Raw genomic sequence first — 17,854 nt, 5'->3', positions numbered from 1 at the left:
AGGAAGCTACGAGCTACTGAACTGATTGAGACACCTGGGATGGGCTCCTGTTTTGGGATTGCTTCCGAGTTGCTGGCTGTAGCTGGAAGGACACTGCCCCACAAGGCGCAGGGATCTGAAGAGCTATGGTGAGCGGCCGCTGAGCATTGCCAAGGTAAGATGCATCTTCTGCCTTCCCGACCATCTCATTTCCTCAAATGGTGCCAACAGTGCCCGGAGGCCTGTGGGTGGGAGACCAGGCAGGAACATTGCTATGGGGGTTATGGGCAGAGAGAGAAGACATTCTTAGGATCCGAGCCACAGCTATGAACAGATTGCCCTGTTGTTTGTTCATTTCTGTTTTAGAGAGTTGTTTGATTTATAAAAGTTCATCCATCCAGGGTAGATTCTGCTTCTCAGGCTTTCTAAGCTGGAAAAGGTGGTAAATGTGCCACAGAGGAAAGACAGGAGGAGGCTGGGTCGGGTGGTGGCGAGATGCGTGGGCACTCATGGCAGCTGTGGGCTCCAGGCAAGAGCCTCCCTATAAGCGAGAGTAAAGGTACCACGGTGCAGAGCTGATGGAGGCCAGCGGTGACGCATGGGAGTGTCTGGCTCAAGGTCAACGACTGGCTGTTGCTTTTGTTTCATTTTGGGTTTGTTTTTTTTTTAAATAAGGTTTTCCATTTTTCAGACATTTGGGGGTAGGGTGATGGAATAGGTTTAACGATGGCCTTTTGGGCTAAGAGATCTATTTGGCCAACTGTGAAAAGGAAAGAACAGTTGACAACATATTTTGAAAGGATTTTAAACATTCTAGGATTTTGACAACTTTTCTAGTCGTTTCCTAACTGTGTTTACCGCTGTGTTTAGCCTCAACTGCCCACATTACCAATGAACTAAAGAGTTATCACCGCGTTTCCGTAGTTATAGAGAATTCCATATAATATATGTTGATACTCCTCCCTCCCGGAAGGGAGCTTGATTCCCCTCAGCTTAAGTGAGAACTGGACTTAGTAGAGTGTATGGAAAGCGAAAAACGGTAACACTATAGTGGAGAATCCTGGCCACAAAGTTAACATCTCCAGGGATAAGTCATATTGCGTTTATTGCGTAACTTTGTCTGCAAGGAGAAAAATACTTAACCTGTGTGCTATTCTCCCCCCAAACCCATAATCCCAGTCTAGTCATAAGAAAACATCAAATTGAGGGACAGTCTACAGACTATTTCACCTTCTAGATTGTCAAGGTCATGACAAATAAATGACATGACAACTAAATCCAGAATTCATATCCGGGCTGGACTGGATTCTGGACCAACAACAACCTCAAAGTCATTAGTGAAAAATAGGTGAAGTCTAAATAAAGTCTGGAGTTTAATGACTATCATTGTACTGATGTGCCTTTCTTAGTTCTGGCAAATGTACCATGGTACAGGAAAGAAGTCAACATTAGGGGAAGCTGGGTGAAGGATGTATGGGAAGTCTCTATCCTCTCTTTGTAATTTTTCTGTCAACCTAAAATTATTCCAAAGTAAAAAACTAAAAAGACAAAACAAAACAAAATTATGCTTATCCTGCCTTGGAGCAGAAATGGTCAAAACCTGAGCATGCTTAGGAAAACTGGCTTCCATGGCCCAGGGGTCCCACCCTCTCTTGGAGCATTCTGGAACCCAGCAAGCCTCTTGCATTTTTTACCATCCTCTCTCCCAGCTCCCCACCTTGTTCCCAGAAAGCTCCTTATTTCCCTCTCTTCATGGTATTTCTCATGATTCATTTATTTTTTCATGCAGCACACATTTTTTGAGACCTCACTCTGTGTCAGGGGACTTAGGGCCGACACCCCACCTCTGTCTCCTAGCAGAGCTCACTGCGCTGGTTCAGGCTCCTGGGCCCCCAGCACACGCCTAGCTACCCACAACTGGCCCCTCACCGGTGAGGAAATAGGAGGCCGAGCGTGGAGGCCAGGGAGGGCCCAGACCTGGCATGGAACACCCGCTGAACTCTGCCATCCTGAGCTCAGCCATCCCCACAGAATCTGTGGTCAGCCAAGCAGCAGTGAGCTGTGCTGGCCGATGCTCTCCCATGAGCGGAGCATCTCCAGAGGGATGCAGAGCAGAACTGGGACTCTTGAAGAGCCAGCTCCTGCACTGCCCTAGAATCTGCAGCATCCAGATGAGACCACCAGGGGCGGCATCCTTGCTTGTAAGGGGCAGGTGTTTGGAAAGGTACCAGGGAGACACAGAAGCCTGACCTCCCCAACACACACACACAAACATACACACACACACACACACACACACACACACACGCACGCACGCACGCACACCCCACAGGCCTGGCAGAGCAGGTGTGCCCTTGTTCGAAGGTGATATCTGAGCCAGAATAGAGAAACGCTGCGGAAGCAGATGAGAAAGAAGAAAGAATTATGAAGCTGTGGAGTGGTAGCGTTTAGATGAAAATCACATCACTTAGATGAAGACCAAAATTAAAGAGCGGAGATTACCTTCCCTGTCATGTCCCCTGCTCCCTCACTGCTCCTGGACCTCCTCCACAGGTCCGCGCTCCTGCTGCCCCCCGCCCCCCATCCAGGCAAGTCCCGCTTGTCCTGATTCTCAGGATCAGAAGACAAATGTCTTCTCTTCTGTCACCAGTGCCCAGACCCATCCCTGTGTCCCCATGGCCTCCAGCACATGCTTAGGGCTATTTGCTTGCTGGTCTGCTGCCCCTCTGGACCTGGGCTTCTCCAGGACAGGGACCAGGCCCTTCCTCCCTTCCCTCTAGGTCCCAGCACCCAGAACAGTGCCTAGCACAGGGTGGATTCCTTGTGGAGTGGTTCTTGAGGGAGAGAAACAAGGACACGTTCTTGAATGCAAATAAGCTTAAGACATGAGGAAGAAAGCTGGAAGGAGGAAAAGCATGTGAGATTTCACGATCACCCTTAGTCACAGTGGACTCCGGGACCATGGCCACACTGGTGCTTTAACGGGGGCCCTTGCAGAAGGAGACGGGGTGTCACTAGGTCTTCAGCATGTTCTGCTCCTGCAAGGCAGAGTGGACCAGAGGAAGGTGCTGGACCTTGGGGCCAGCCAATCCTGCACTGGGACCTGGCTCTGCCACTTATGGGGGATCTGGGAGGGTGGAGCAAATGACCTAGCTCTCTGTAAAGGGGGAACAGTTGCACCCAGCTCCAGGTACAGAAGTGAGAACTAAATTGAACAAGATGATTGGAGCATGGAGACTCTGCCATGGCCCCTCAGCTCCCCATGGGCCACTGTGTGGCTTGTGCATACCCCCTCAGCAAAGGCCTGATGCTTCCTAAAACCATGGGGGTAGAAAGAGGTTATCTCGGGTGCCTTGTCAAGGCCACTCTCTGCTGGCCTCTTTGCACACCTTGTTACCTGGGCTGCTGCGCCAGGACCAGGGTGAGGCAAGTGGGGCTCCGAGGGTACAGAATTTAAAGAGGCTCACCCTCTCAGGATCGCTCAGGTGCAGGGGATGGTCGAATATATTCACATGTCTGCACGGATATGAGACACTCTGTGTTTAATGGATTAAGTCAGGAGTTCTGACCTCGAGACCACAGACCCCTCTTAAGTTTCACGGGACCTGTGAGCTCCCTGAACTTTGTGGACACGCGCGTTCTTCTGCAAAGAGCATTTATGGCTTTCATCAGCTTCCCAAAAGGATCTGTCCACCCCAAAATATTTGGACTCACCAAGTCCGATGGTTAGGAAGGATAATTTAATTTTATCTCAGTGTGCTGTATGTACAAGGCAGGGGAAGGGACTTGGGCATAGGAGAGAGACAAAGCAGCCGTGGCTGAGAGGTCCTACAGCTGAGAGGTTGGATGCCTGGGCTTGTGGAATGGAGGGCCCAAGTTCAAGGTTCAGTGCTGCTACTTCCTGGCTGTTGCACCTCAAGCATGTCACCAAATGTCTTCCTGAAATAACAATTGTTTGACCTCACACTATACTGGCAGCCTCACCTATCTCAGTAGGGGACTTATACCCTTAAGTCTCATTTCTTTATTTGTTGATAATAGCACATCACAGTGTTATAAGAATTAAACTCCAAAGCCCTAATTCTTTGGTGAATTGAAGCTGGGGAGGACACAATATTTCCATCTAGATTCTATTCAATGCTTCATGGAAGAATCAATTCTCCGTGTAAGAGGAGTCCTTGTAATTTGAAAAGGCACATTTCACATTTGTAACTTCTTAGATTTATTTGTATGCACAACATTTATCTTGAAATCTTGAAAAGGGAGAGTGTGACTTGGTTTCTCAAAAGAGGAAATGGGTTTAATAAGATTGAGAAACATGAATCTAGGTGCCTTGGGTGTTTCCCCCTGTGTCGAGCTTATTGGGCTGAGAGCTGTGTGTCTGGATCTCAGTGCCTGGGCTGTTCAGGGAACCACATTCCTGAATCAGGCCTGTGCACCCAGCTTGGCAAGGACACACTGGGCTCGGCTCATACTAAAGGCGCCTGTAAGAAACAAGGCAGGCCCTTCACTGTGGCATCGTTGCTGCAATGCTGTTGAGACCGCTGCCCACCACTGCACTCAGCACCACCCTAAAAGGAGCCTTGGGAGAATTACTCTCAGACTCCAGACCCGGGAGACCCACTCTTGACCCGAGAAGCAGACACCAACACTTCCAACGGGTCATTTCCCACCCGCTGCTTCCAGACTCCAGGACACTTAGAGCCAAATTTCCATCTAACCATATTAGCAGTTGGGGAGCCCCATCTCAGGGTCTGTATTTCTGTGTACCTGCCTTACTGTCAAATTTGCTTTCCTGCCCTAACTTACCCTGTGGTCTGATTTCTTTGTCTATTTTTCTCTCCTGTTATTTCATATTTTTTTTTATAAGTGGCCCCAAATCTTTTTGGAAACATCAGGAAATGAATAAATAAGTAAACAAAAACAGGACAGTGTTTTGGAAAGAGCTTGATGCATGGTGAGGGTACTCAGTAAGAATTAGCTCCCTTTCTGTGTACAAAGCATAGACTATTGCTTTATTTTTTTTACCAAGAGGGCCAACCTATTGTGAGATATCCAGCTGTGAGTCTATTATAGTTAGACAAATAGCCTGTTTCAACTGTCTGTTTTTACAGTTATTCTAGTCTCTATTGTTACAGAGATTATATAAAATTATTTCATGGTAAGATTCTTTTTATTCCTACCATTCCTAAAGTAAATGGGACTTTTAAAAAATAAATTCATTTTTTAAAAAAAATTATTGCACTTGGGGACTTCCCTGGTGGTCCAGTGGTTAAGACTCCATGCTCCCAATGCAGGGGGCCCGGGTTTAATCCCTCGTCGGGGAACTAGATCCCACATGCATGCCGCAATTAGGAGTCTACATGCCGCAACCAAAGATCCCACGTGCTGCAACGAAGACACGGCACAGCAAAATAAAATAAATAAATATTAAAAAATAAAAATAAAAAAGTATTGCATTTGAAGATAGGACCAAAAGTAATAAGCCATTTTATGATTTTATTTGGGCGGCTTTATGGGAAAGGCTGAAGTCTCCTTTTCCTAATGAGAAAGAGCCATTTCTATTTTGTGGTGTCCGTCCGTCTGTCTCTCTGTCGGTCAGTCTGGCAGACTCCCTGGCACCTGTCAGTGCTGTGAGGGCTGTGTCAGGTTAAGATAGGCGTCTTTGGGACTGACAGCAGGGATGTGCTGGCACATGCTTAACCACCAGCTTTCCAGGAAGCAAACATACACATTCACACATATAAGTTAATCATCAGTTTTACTGGTATGAAGGATGTATGATGCATAATTTACAAACATTAATATATACAATACCCGTTCTTATAAATACCATAAAGCCCATTGATTCTCCATAGAATGCTTTTGTGGACTTTTGCCAAATCCTTGTATCCAAAGTCAAGCTATGGTTGCCATCGATGCACACGAACTTCACTGATATTTTCATTTACGCCAAGAAGTAAGATCAGACTGAAACCACAAAGACGTGTCGGAACTGCTCTTGTTAGTCTATGTGGTGACCCACTTCTTTACTAAATTGGAAAATAGTTTTTTATTACTTTAAAATTTTTCCCCATTTTGGGGGGTGCTATTCACAGCTACAAATATTTTTAAATGAAATCAACATTATCAACATCTTCTCCATCACTGTCTTAAGTTGGGAAAATCAGCGCAACAGATCGACCCCAGATGTATAGCCCTTGCCTATTCCTGTGGTGTAAACACTCTCGCCGTAGCTGATTTCAAGCCGCCAGCATGACTTGGCTGAACACAAAGCTGGGAAGCTGGAAAGAGGCGAGGCAGCACAGCGTTATACTGTGTGCACCGTACAGACACTACTGATATAAGTAACTTCAAAAGCAGAGACGAGTAAAATATCTAGGAAGTGATGAGGTTTGAGTGTGTATTACCTCCGTTTTTAACGTCCTTTAATTATATTTTATGTAATCCTTTTAATTTTGAATAACAATGTACTTAACAAACAGCTCACAAATACCCCCCAAATTTAACCATTGGCTCTAACAAACCAGCGTGAGCTGGCTCCAGCACATGGCTGCCTGAGAGGCATAATATCTCAGCGCCGAAGTACATATCTGCGCCTTGTCTGTATCTGGGCTTTGCTGAGCAGGGCCAGGTAGAGACTAACCTGCCTCCTGGGCTCTCCTGAGTCCCAAGCCTGGCAGAAGACACCTACGGATCCGATGGTCCTGCTGTGTGCTTGGTGGCAGGGAAAAAGGAGGGGTGCAGGGCCCTGGATGGAGACCCTCTCCCCACGGCAGGCGTGTCTCTGCACCTGTTGCTGCAGCTGGCGACCTAAGTCTTGGAGATCATGGACCCCTGCTGAGTTTCATGGAGCCTATGACCTCCATGAACTTGCATGTAAGCTTTTGTGGAATGGACGGATCTTGAGCAAAGATCGTTTATAGCTTTCATCAGATTTCATCAAATCAGGAAGGTTTGGGGCTGCTGGCACGGGAAGGATTGGCTTCTGTTTGACTTCCAAGGGGAGACGGCGGCTTTTCTGTGTACTCCTGGGACCTGCTCCAAGAATGAGGCAAGGTGGCCCCTGCAGGGGAGGCCTTTGCCACTCGTGTCACCTAGAAGTGTGGGCGGAGACTCTTCCTAGAGGGGACCGGGGCTCAGTGCAGGACACAGTGCTGTGGCTCCCAGCAGTCAAGGCTGAGATTGCAGATGTCGCCCCTGACAACCAGGCCCGGTGGCCCTGTCACAGGTGCGGAGGAGGGATGGGGCTCAGTGAGCCCATGTTTCTGCCGCGACCTGACCCCCGCTGAGGCTGCTCCCACCTGGGCAGCCAGTGAGAGGCGCCCACTCCCAGCCTCCCCTCCTGGTCAGATGGAGCTTCCCAGGGTCCTCCACGCCACATTGCCACCAAGACAAGTGCCCTCTGAGAACTCGCAAATGGGAAGCGAAAATAACACCCCCAGAGAGGCTCCTGGCCCAGAGCCGAGGGGAGAGGCCCTGTGACTGTCTCCCTCCTTCTGGTCTTTAGGAGGATCTCATTTGCTTGCCCAAGAGTTTGCTCATAGGAAGGTCACACTTTGGTTGCGTCGGGAGGGTTTAACACCTTTCTCCTCGAGGCCCCTTGAGGGACGCGCAGGTGGACCGAGGTGGGTGCAACTTGGCCTTTGCTGCATCCATGCAAATGGCTCTGCCACATTCATCCTGGCGCGTAGAACATCTACTTGCAGCCTGCACAGAAAGCCACTCTCTTGTGATGTGCACCCTACCCTCCTCCCGTCTGTTGGTGTGCCACCAGAACTGCTGCGGAGGCTGCCTGCCTGTGAAAGAGTCACCGTCACCACGTGTGGTCCTTCTCGTCCTGTTGATCGGAAAGGCCCTTGACAATGAAGGGAAGGGAAAGGTGTAAGAAGGACTGGAGAGAAACACGGGCCTCAGGGGCTTCCCTGGTGGCGCAGTGGTTGGGAGTCCACCTGCCGATGCAGGGGACGCGGGTTCTTGCCCCGGTCCAGGAGGATCCCACATGCCGCGGAGCGGCTGGGCCCGTGAGCCACGGTCGCGGGGCCTGCGCGTCCGGAGCCTGTGCTCCGCAACAGGAGAGGCCACAAGAGTGAGAGGCCCGCGTACCGCAAAAAACCCAAAAAAACCACGGGCCTCAGGAGCTGGTTTTGTCCAGGTCTATAATGTTGTCAGAAGTTTTATATTTAAGGTCTTTGATGAATTCTCTTGGTTAAATACTTTCAGTTCATTGTAGGTGGGAGGGGCCACTAGCCAATCTCCCCTGAGCAGGTGCTCAAAAGATGTTTCCAGTGTGGTGATTGCTGCTCCATGGGGCCCTGTGACTGAGGAGTGTGCCCCCATCTCCCACCCCTGAGACAGGACCCCTTGAGGTTTTAGCCTCAGGAGTCTGGAACTTGCGGCATGCAGTGTTTGATGCGGTAGTCCTTTTTGGACCCTGTTTTAAGAATTTTATACTAGAAAGACAAAAAAGAAAATCTGTTGCAGGCAAGGGGCTTGTTGATGTAGGTGTGCTCATATACACACACGCACACACAGACGCACAAGCACACACAGAGACACACTGGCTCATACGTACACATGGACACACACACACACACACACACACACACACACACACTTGTCAACAACACCAAGAAACCACCCAGCACAACAAATTGCATTTGCAACAAAAGTGAATGAATCCCCTCTGCCCCATAAAGAGATCTCCAGGCCTCTTCCATTCTGGAGAAATCTAGTCGCTGGAGCACCTCCTCCCCAAACTCCTTCTCCTGCTTCACACTTTCTGCCGCACAATGTTTTCTGTCATCAAATGGCAAGACATGTCTTCTGCTCTGAGTGGGTCTCGGGAGGGCCGAGAGCACCCACCACCACTGCCCAACCCAGAGCCGGGCCCGGAGTGTTTGTGGGAGCACGGGGCTGGGACTGGGGCTGTGGGCAAGTCAGAGGGGAGGATGGAGGTGCCAGGCCCGCCCGTCCTCGGGGGCTGGTGTTCCTTGGCCTGACTCCACACTCCGCAGGAGAGGCCGGGTCTGAAATTCCTGTGTGCCCTGCCAGCCCTTCCTCCCATCTCCTGCTAAGGTGACCAGCTCCCCTGGCATCTCCGGGAGGAGTGTGGAGTGTTCCTACAAAGGAGCCCTGAAGTGCAGGGGAAGCAGCAGTCGTAGCAAAGGCAGAGGATGGCCAGAGCTCCCCCAGGCTTCCCTGTGTGAGGGCAGCACTGATCACACTGACTTCTCCTTTGTCAAATGCGCCCCCGGGTCTCCATCGCTTTAGCTCAGGTCCCCCCTACTCCAGCCTGGATGATTGCACATCCTGGGAGCTCATCTGTCTGCTTCCAGTCTCTTCCACACCAGTCCATCTTGCATGTGGCCGGTGAGGTCTTTCTAAAGGTCAAATGTGGCCCTGTCACCAGTCAGGGTAAAAATCTCTGTTGACACCTCGACGCCCGCGAACAGAGACCAGACAGTCTGGGTCTCCTTCCCCAGCTCCTCTCCTGGCGTCCACCTCCAGGCTCATTGGGCCCATCACAACTCAGAGCTTTTGCTAAATCTTCTCTGCCTGAAATGCCCATCTCCCCAGGGAGAGATGCTGTGGGTCCTTGAAGGTCCAGCTCTAAAATCTCGTGAGCTTCTTATGGCCGTTCCCCTCCGCCCGGGCCTGGCTAGAGGCTCCCTCCATGGAGCCCACCGGGGAGCTTAAGAGAAAGGGCTTCGGGCTTCAAGCTGGGTGGCACGGTCTCCATCCCGGGTCCCATTTACACACCCCAGTTGTATCGCCAACTCCCAGCCACACACCCAGAGAGCAGAGTACCTTTCATGAGGTCACACAGATCATCGGTGACTGGCCTGGTCCTCGGGCTGGACCTCGTCACTCTTCACTTCCGTCTGTCTGGCCTTAAGACTGCCCTGAAGCTTTCCCATGCTGCGCTTGCCAACCTAAGGGGAGGACAGCGCGGTGCTGAGTTTGTTTCCTTGCTTTATTCTCTTCTACTTTCCCAAGGCCGCACAGCCTGGGAACACTCAGGAATAAGTATTTGGCTCATTTATCATCCTCCCCACCTGTCCTGCTTGTGAGAACAATGACGCTAAGGGGACCCTTTGAAATTGTTGACAAGGACACCAGCTTCACAGATGGTAGCAGCACGGGATGAGGAAGTTTATGATGAAGGTGTTGCTGCCTCTGGAAGGATGTCCGGTGGGCTCAGGACAGAGTGTGGACCCATGTGGGAGGGTATGAATCTCAGCCACACCCAGTGTGCAAAAACAGACCATCTAGTCTGAGCATCTTTGTTTCTGCTGGCTAGTGGAAAAACCCCCAGTGAGCTCAGCACCCTCCCCCTTTCTCGAGGGTGGGGTCCAAGGTTGGGGGTGGGGAGCTCAAGGGAATCAGGCCTTTGAGGCGGCCTATCTGATCCTACTTCTCTATCCACGCAGGCCGCTGCTGAGATGTCTTATTCCAGCCTCTGCCCCGGGTCAAGGCTGCCAGGGTGCCACATCCTGGCATCCACATCCACGTGCGCTAAGCCAGACTCACGCGAGGCCCTGAGGGCGCAGAAACGAGAGTCTCTGTGAGGTCAGATGTGCACCCGCTGTGCCCACCCCTATCTGATCTGTCTGTGACGGGGCTGTCACCCAGGTCCTGCCACGGGCTTCGGGGCCATCAGACGAGGTAGCCACTCATCTCTCTAGGGGCCAGCAGAGCCTCGGTGGAGGAGCTGCAGAAGGAGGGCAGCCCTGCATGTGCTGAGTGCTTTGGGAAGGAAGAGCCACATGTGCAGGATGCGGTGATGGCGGCTCTCGCTGTTCACGACCCCCCAGCTGCAGGGCTGCAGAGATGAGAGGGAGGCGGTTAGGAACTCGCCTGAGGGACGTGAGCCAGGCCTGAGGTCAGAGCTGGGCTGTGGAGCCTCCATGCTAATGACTAGTGTGCTGACCGTGACCTTAAGAAGGTCAAGTCCTTATTGATGAAGCTGCTGCCACTCCGCCCCGCCCCCCAGCTGGTTGCACTGCAGGAAGATCCTTCGCAATTTTCTCTTGGTGGCTGTTTTGAGAGTAGCTAAACTCCCAGGACCCATGTGGACCCTGCGGGGACCGTGTGTCTATTTCCAGCTTGGCAGGGGAGTGGTCTGTCACCTGGGTGTGTCCTTTACCTCTGGCTCTGCTTGTGGATGGGGGGAATCTAAAAAGCAGAAAGTCACGTACATTTCGACATGAAATTCCTCCTGCTGTTTGCAGGAACCAGTTTCACTGTCAGCCCAGACTCAGATGATGAGGACCCAAGCCTAGGAATAAGGATGTGCTCTCTCTGCTCTTCCAGCTGCTGCCTGGGGTTTTGTGCTCCGTGAGGTCTGCGGGGCTCTGACCAGGGCCGCCGGGGGCCTTCCTTATTCACCTGCTCACAGGGAAGCCACAGAAAGGGCCGGGCCACTTACAAGCAGGAGATCCGCCACAGCCATTTGGAAGAACAGGCTGATTTTGTACAGATTTATCATTTACCTCCTCTCTTTAAAACTGTAAGAATCATATAATACCAAAAAACTTTTGGAAATAGGTATGAGCCATCAATAATTCCACTAACCTCTGATTTCTACCCAAGACTTGCTTGTCTTGGTTCATACGATGCAACTTCTCATTGCTGGAATCATAAGGGACAGAGACCTTTGGATTCTGGAGGTTTTCTCCTTGCTTTCTTTTTTTCGTCTTAACATCTTTCCCATGGCTACATGTCTTCACAGTGATCTTTTTTTAAAAAAAAAAAAATATTGAGCCTTCTTTTAACTTATTTATTTTTATTTTTGGCTGTGTTGGGTCTTCGTTTCTGTGCGAGGGCTTTCTCTAGTTGTGGCGAGCGGGGGCCACTCTTCATCGCAGTGCGCGGGCCTCTCACTGTCGTGGCCTCTCTTGTTGCGGAGCACAGGCTCCAGATGCGCAGGCTCAGTAGTTGTGACTCACGGGCCTAGTTGCTCCGCGGCATGTGGGATCTTCCCAGACCAGGGCTCGAACCCGTGTCCCCTGCATTGGCAGGCAGATTCTCAACCACTGCGCCACCAGGGAAGCCCGGCACAGTGATCGTTTTTGAAGCTGCATAATATTTCATTGTGTTAGCTCTATTTCAAACTGGACATTTAGCTTCCTTTTTTTTAACATCCTAGAGGGCTATGATTAAAAACAAAATAACATGTAGCTTGCAAAGTCATTCTGAGCTACATTACTCAGCCAAAGAGTATTCTTTCCTAGTCCTTCCGAGGAACGACAGTTATATAGGGAGACGGAATGCTTATTTGGGGGTGGAGTGGGGTGGACTTGGACTTGCATCTGAAGCCGTGGTGATAGTGGCCTGAGTTTTCATCCTCTCATCTAGCTCTCTCTCGTTGTCAGCAACTATAATCGCTGACCAGGGTTACTGATGTGGTCTTTGGCCGGAAAACAGACTTTCCTCTCTGTGAAATGAAATGACTCATAAGGAAACAAAACCCAAGGCTTTGGCCTCATTTGTCCCATGGTCTAAACCAAGATCCTTAATCAGAGGTCCATGAATCGTTGTGAGGGTTCTGGGGAAGAAGCATCCTGAAAATGAACACACAGTTGGACATGTATGCACATAAGTGTGTTTGCGGGGGGAGGTGTCTGTAGCTTCGTCAGATTCTCAAAGGAGGCTGTGGCCCCCACAATGTTTTTAAAAACAACAGATCTCTCTTTCTCTCTCTCTCCTTCCCTCCCACCCCCTTTTGGGAGTCTGGGGTTGAAATAAAAGAATCGAAAGATCTGTGTCTCCATACAGGAAGTCCAGGCATGGAATGGTGACCATAGGATCCCCATCTGGGGAGCCTTGGATTCGAACCCAAGCCTGTCTCACTGCCAGCTCTGCGTGTGCGTACCCATTGTGCTAAAGTGCCCTATGGTTGAGAGAGTTGCTTCTCTTTTTACTTCTTTAGCCAAAGCCAATTGCAAATGTGTTCAAATAAGAGGCTCTGCCATGATCATGGCCATCCTTTGTTCTTAACAAGAGGAAATGTTTTGGCCTTGCATTTCTCTCCAGGGAGTTGGCCTGACACAGAAATATTTGTGGTTGGTTAATTAGCCATAGGAGATGAGCTGAGTTTATCACAGGAAATGTTATCACTCAAGGCTTAAGGAGCCAAAGAAACTTTGAAATCCAAGAGACCAAACCCAACAGTTCAACCCAACGGGTGGGAGACTTCAACCCATGACTTCCTGAATACCAAGGGGCCTCTTCTCTTCAAACAGATGTTTTTAGTAACAACAAACTATTTGGCACCCTTAAGTGACTTTGGCTTCCTAAATGTGTTTGATTTCCTTTCTCTCTTAGTAATCCTGTCCTGAATCTCCTTAAACACAAGTGTGCATACCTGGAGGCAAGAAGACAGGGCAAAATTCAATCTCAGGTCTCCTTGCTTCCTGTGAGAATCTCTGCTAAGTTAACCACTTATTATTCCTGAAAATTGGCAGCCCTTAAAGGGGAAAGACTTCCTGAAATATGGGAAATAATCATGCAATAAAAAAAGTAAATTATTTCATTTTGGACATCTTAGATGTAATACAATATTAAACATTAGATCAATGTGCCTTGTTGACCACATAGTATTGGCTAGGGATCGATAATCAGTACATAGAATAACACTGGCTTTTGGTATAAATGGCATCTTTTTACTATAGTCCTGGTAAATTAAACTGATTACTCTTTATGGCAGCGGGATATTAGGGGGAAGTGGATAAGTAGGCATTTTGTTATATTTGGGTTCTCTCTGATTGACTCATTCATTCAAAAGAAGAGAAAGCTCTACTGCATATTAGAATACGTTCCAAGTGCCCTGAAGATACAAAGATGAAAAATTTTAAAAAGCCCCTTCCCTTGAGGCATTCACAAAGTCTAATTCAGAAGGCAGGTGTTAAACAGAAGGTCCAAAGGACTGTGATTGGTGCTGTGAGAAGCGCCGTGGGCCGGAGGAGGCGGTGATGTAAGGGAAACGGTGCCAGGATGATGGATGGGCTACGCCATGAACGAAGACTAGTTCTTCGACCAGACCCAGGGACCAACACCCAAGAAAATCATGTCGGGTGTTTCCTTAGCTCTTTTCCAGATCTTATTATCATTTCTTAATGTGGTCTAATCAATATCATCGTTAGCATGTAAAAATTTTGACTCAGTAAGTCAGAAAGAGAAAAACAAATACCCTATGCTAACGGGTATATATGGGATCTAAAAAAGAAAAAGAAAAAAATGTTCCAAAGAACCTAGGGACAGGACAGGAATAAAGATGCAGACGTAGAGAATGGACTTGAGGACACGGGGAGGGGGAAGGGTAAGCTGGGACGAAGTGAGAGGGTACCATTGACATATATACACTACCAAGTGTAAAATAGCTAGCTAGTGGGAAACAGTTGCATAACACAAGGAGATCAGTTCTGTGCTTTGTGACCACCTAGAGGGGTGGGATAGGGAGGGTGGGAGGGAGACTCAAGAGGGAGGGGATATGGGGATATATATACATACAGCTGATTCACTTCGTTACACAGCAGAAACTAACACAACATTGTAAAGCAATTATACTCTAATAAAGAGTATAATAAATAATAAAGAGTATAATAAATAAATAATAAATAAATAATAAAGAGTATAATAAATGATAAAGAGTATAATAAATAAATAAGATAATAATAAATAATAATAATAATATTTATATTATTATATATATTATATATAATATATATTTATATTATATTATAATAATTATTATTATTATAATAATAAATAAATAATAAATAAATAAGAGTCTAATAAAAAAAACTTCACTCTAAACACTGCACTGAAAAAAATAAAAATAAACACTGCACTGAAATCCACCTGATGACATATTAGTTATCCAGTAGGGATGTGGATAGTCTGGAAGATGGACAGTTCTAAATTTTTAGGCTTTATTACTTGGTCTTAACAGAGATTTTTATTATGTATGGTACTTTAAAGTTTACATATTATTTAAATGATTTTCATTTGATCCTTTAAGGCAAGCAGGAAACATATCCCTAGCCCCATTTTATAGATAAAGCAACTGAGGCTCAGTGAGATTTAAAAATCTTGCCCCAAATCACACAAGCTTCTAAATAAACAAATATAAGTATTTCTCAATGGTTTGGGGGTCTGTATAATAATATATTATCAAGCCATGGTATAATAATAACTGACATTTATTGAGTGCTTACTGTGTGTCAAGGCACTACTGTAAGTAAGTTATGTAGTTCAACTTATTTAATATAAAATCATTCAGGAACTTGCTTTCATAAAAGTATTTTTGGCTTTTTTGCCTTTGCTCATCTTATAGATGAGTCCAGATTATTCACTTTCAAGGTTTTCTGGGCAAAAAGCATGATTGCCTTTCCAAAAAAGTAATTAATTATTCAAGAAAGACTGAAGCAAAGTTCTCCCTTTTTTTTCTTTTTGCCCTTGGTAGGATATTTTCTTTTTCTTTTTCTTTCTTTCTTTCTTTTTTTTTTTTTTTTGACCGTGCCACGCGGCATGAGGGATCTTAGTGCCCCAACCAGGGATGGAAGGCTTGCCCCCTGCAGTGGAAGTGTGGAGTCTTAACCACTGGCCCACCAGGGAAGTCCCAGATACAATATTTTCATACTCCCCATATAGTATCTTCTTTATTCAAGTATTTAAGTTGAACTTTTGCCTTCTTTTAGTGCATTGAAAAAGTTATTTATATACTCTCATATCAGATATATGTTTTTCAAACATTTTCTCCTGTCTGTGGTTTACGTGTTCATTTCTTTAATAGTGTCTTTTAAAGTGCAGAAATTTTTAACTTTGGAAAAGTCTAATTTATCCATTTTTTCTTTCATGCTTACATGCTTTTAAGTTCTAAGAGATTTTTTTTTGCCTAAGCCAGGATCACAAAGATTTTCCCCTATGAGTTTTTTCTAGAACCATAATGTATCTTTTTTAGCAGCTTTTAGGATTTTTTCTTTATCACTAGTCTTCAGCAATTTGATCATGATGTAACTTGATGTGGTTTTCTTCATACATGAGGTTGAGTGACTTTCTTGAATCCTTGGGTTTATAGTTTTCATCAAATTTGGAATTTCCATCTTTCATTTCAAATTTTTTTCTCTTCCATCCCTTTTCTGATAATCCAATTATGTGATTTTTGACCACTTAATGTGGTCAGTTGTCTCACAGGTCGCTGTGCCCTGTTCTTTTTCTAGTTTTATTTCTCTTTATTTATTGAAAGCACTTCACTTTAGTTTCTTTTTCTATGGCTGCTATGTCTACAATCTCTAAGACCTGCATCCTGTTCTAAAATCCTACCATAATCTACTTTTACTTGTTTATCACTTATTACTTATACATAATTTTCTAATCATTTTTATGTTTTTCACAGATGTCATCACAGGTGTTTCATTTACATTACTTCACATACTTTGGAACACAGTAGATTCAGCCAGATTTCGAAGCCAGAGAATTGGTTTTTAAATATTAGTCTCTGACTCGGTGTATGGTCTTGATCAAGTCTTTAGACCTCACTGAGCCTCAGTTTCTTCATCTATAAAATGGGAAGGAGTATGTCTACTGTCAGGTCTAGATATACGATATGTAAAGCACATGGCAGAGTGTCCAGCCTTGAGTAGGAAGGAATACTATGTCCAGTGCTAGTAATCTTAGTATTCATGCTCCCCTGTGATAGGCAAATCCTACAACAAAGAGTTTTATAAGTTAATTTCAGATCTCTGTGCCTCTAGCCGGACATCCGTGTCTGTAGATCCTCACAATAATTACAGTTAACCCAAAAAATGTCAGGGGGGGCTTACCTGGTGGCACAGTGGTTGGGAGTCCGCCTGCCGATGCAGGGGACACGGGTTCGTGCCCCGGTCCGGGAGGATCCCACATGCCACGGAGCGGCTGGGCCCGTGAGCCATGGCCGCTGAGCCTGCGTGTCCGGAGCCTGTGCTCAGCAGCGGGAGAGGCCGCAACAGTGAGAGGCCTGCATACCGCAAGAAAAAAAAAAATGTCAGGGACCTAAGACCTTATTTTTTCTTTTCCTTTCTTTCTGTCTTTAACCTTTTCCAATTTCCTGTTTGCAAGCATAAAATAGAGCCAGCGGGCTTCCCTGGTGGCTCAGTGGTTGAGAGTCCGCCTGCCGATGCAGAGGATGCGGGTTCGTGCCGCGGTCTGGGAAGATCCGCGGCTGGGCCCGTGAGCCATGAAAAAAAAAGAAAAAAATAGAGCCAGCATTTTCAGTCCGAATGTCTCCCCGCCCCCTCAAGCCTGGTAGAGGTGCTTCTCTGCACAAGCCTCCCTTCTGTTTACAAATTCCACCTCTGAGTTGTGCATAATAAACATTGGAGAGGCGGCTCAAAAGGACTGATGACGGATAGTGACTTTGAAAGCAATTCAGGTCGTGAACAGACGCGCATCTGGGAAGACACCTGTGAGCCTCAGCTTGAGAGAACAAGGCTTCACGTCAGAGATATGACACAAAACCCTGTTCAGTTGCTTCTGTTTCTTCCCCTCCGTCTTCAGCCTCCTGAGGACGAGGATGAGGTTTCTGTTCAGCTCACAGGGTCGTTTTGAGGGACATGTGTATGGAGGACAAAAAAAAAAAATCATTCCTTTTAAAGACAAGAGGATCACAGGCAGGAAAACTACAAGCATTATTTACGAGGGACTCATATGAAGAAATACCCAAGGTCTTCAGGACTATCTTTTAATCCTTTTTGCAAGTAATACTCCAGAAATGAAGCAAATGAAAGAAAGGGTCTTCATGAAGTGGGGTTGATGAACCTGTCTGCATCAGCATGGTCAGGGCAGTAATTAAAAATGCAGATCCTGGGGCTCCAGGCTGGACCTACATGTC

The 17,854-nt window shown here is 47.1% G+C and overlaps 1 protein-coding gene across 1 annotated transcript in view; it reads left to right on the top strand.

Annotated features, from left to right (window-relative positions):
- Nucleotides 1–55: 55 nt before the first annotated feature.
- Nucleotides 56–17,854, top strand: part of BLK (BLK proto-oncogene, Src family tyrosine kinase) — a 48,623-nt gene continuing 30,824 nt past the window's right edge. The window contains exon 1 of the mRNA XM_007471122.1: nucleotides 56–154. The gene's annotated coding sequence lies outside the window, so the exon portion shown is untranslated. The remainder of the gene's footprint in view (nucleotides 155–17,854) is intronic.

This window comes from Lipotes vexillifer, unplaced genomic scaffold (assembly GCF_000442215.2).
Source record: "Lipotes vexillifer unplaced genomic scaffold, Lipotes_vexillifer_v1.1 scaffold770, whole genome shotgun sequence".
Classification (NCBI taxonomy): domain Eukaryota; kingdom Metazoa; phylum Chordata; class Mammalia; order Artiodactyla; family Lipotidae; genus Lipotes; species Lipotes vexillifer.
Note: the sequence above shows the minus strand (reverse complement) of the source record. Positions and strands in the feature narration are given on the sequence as shown.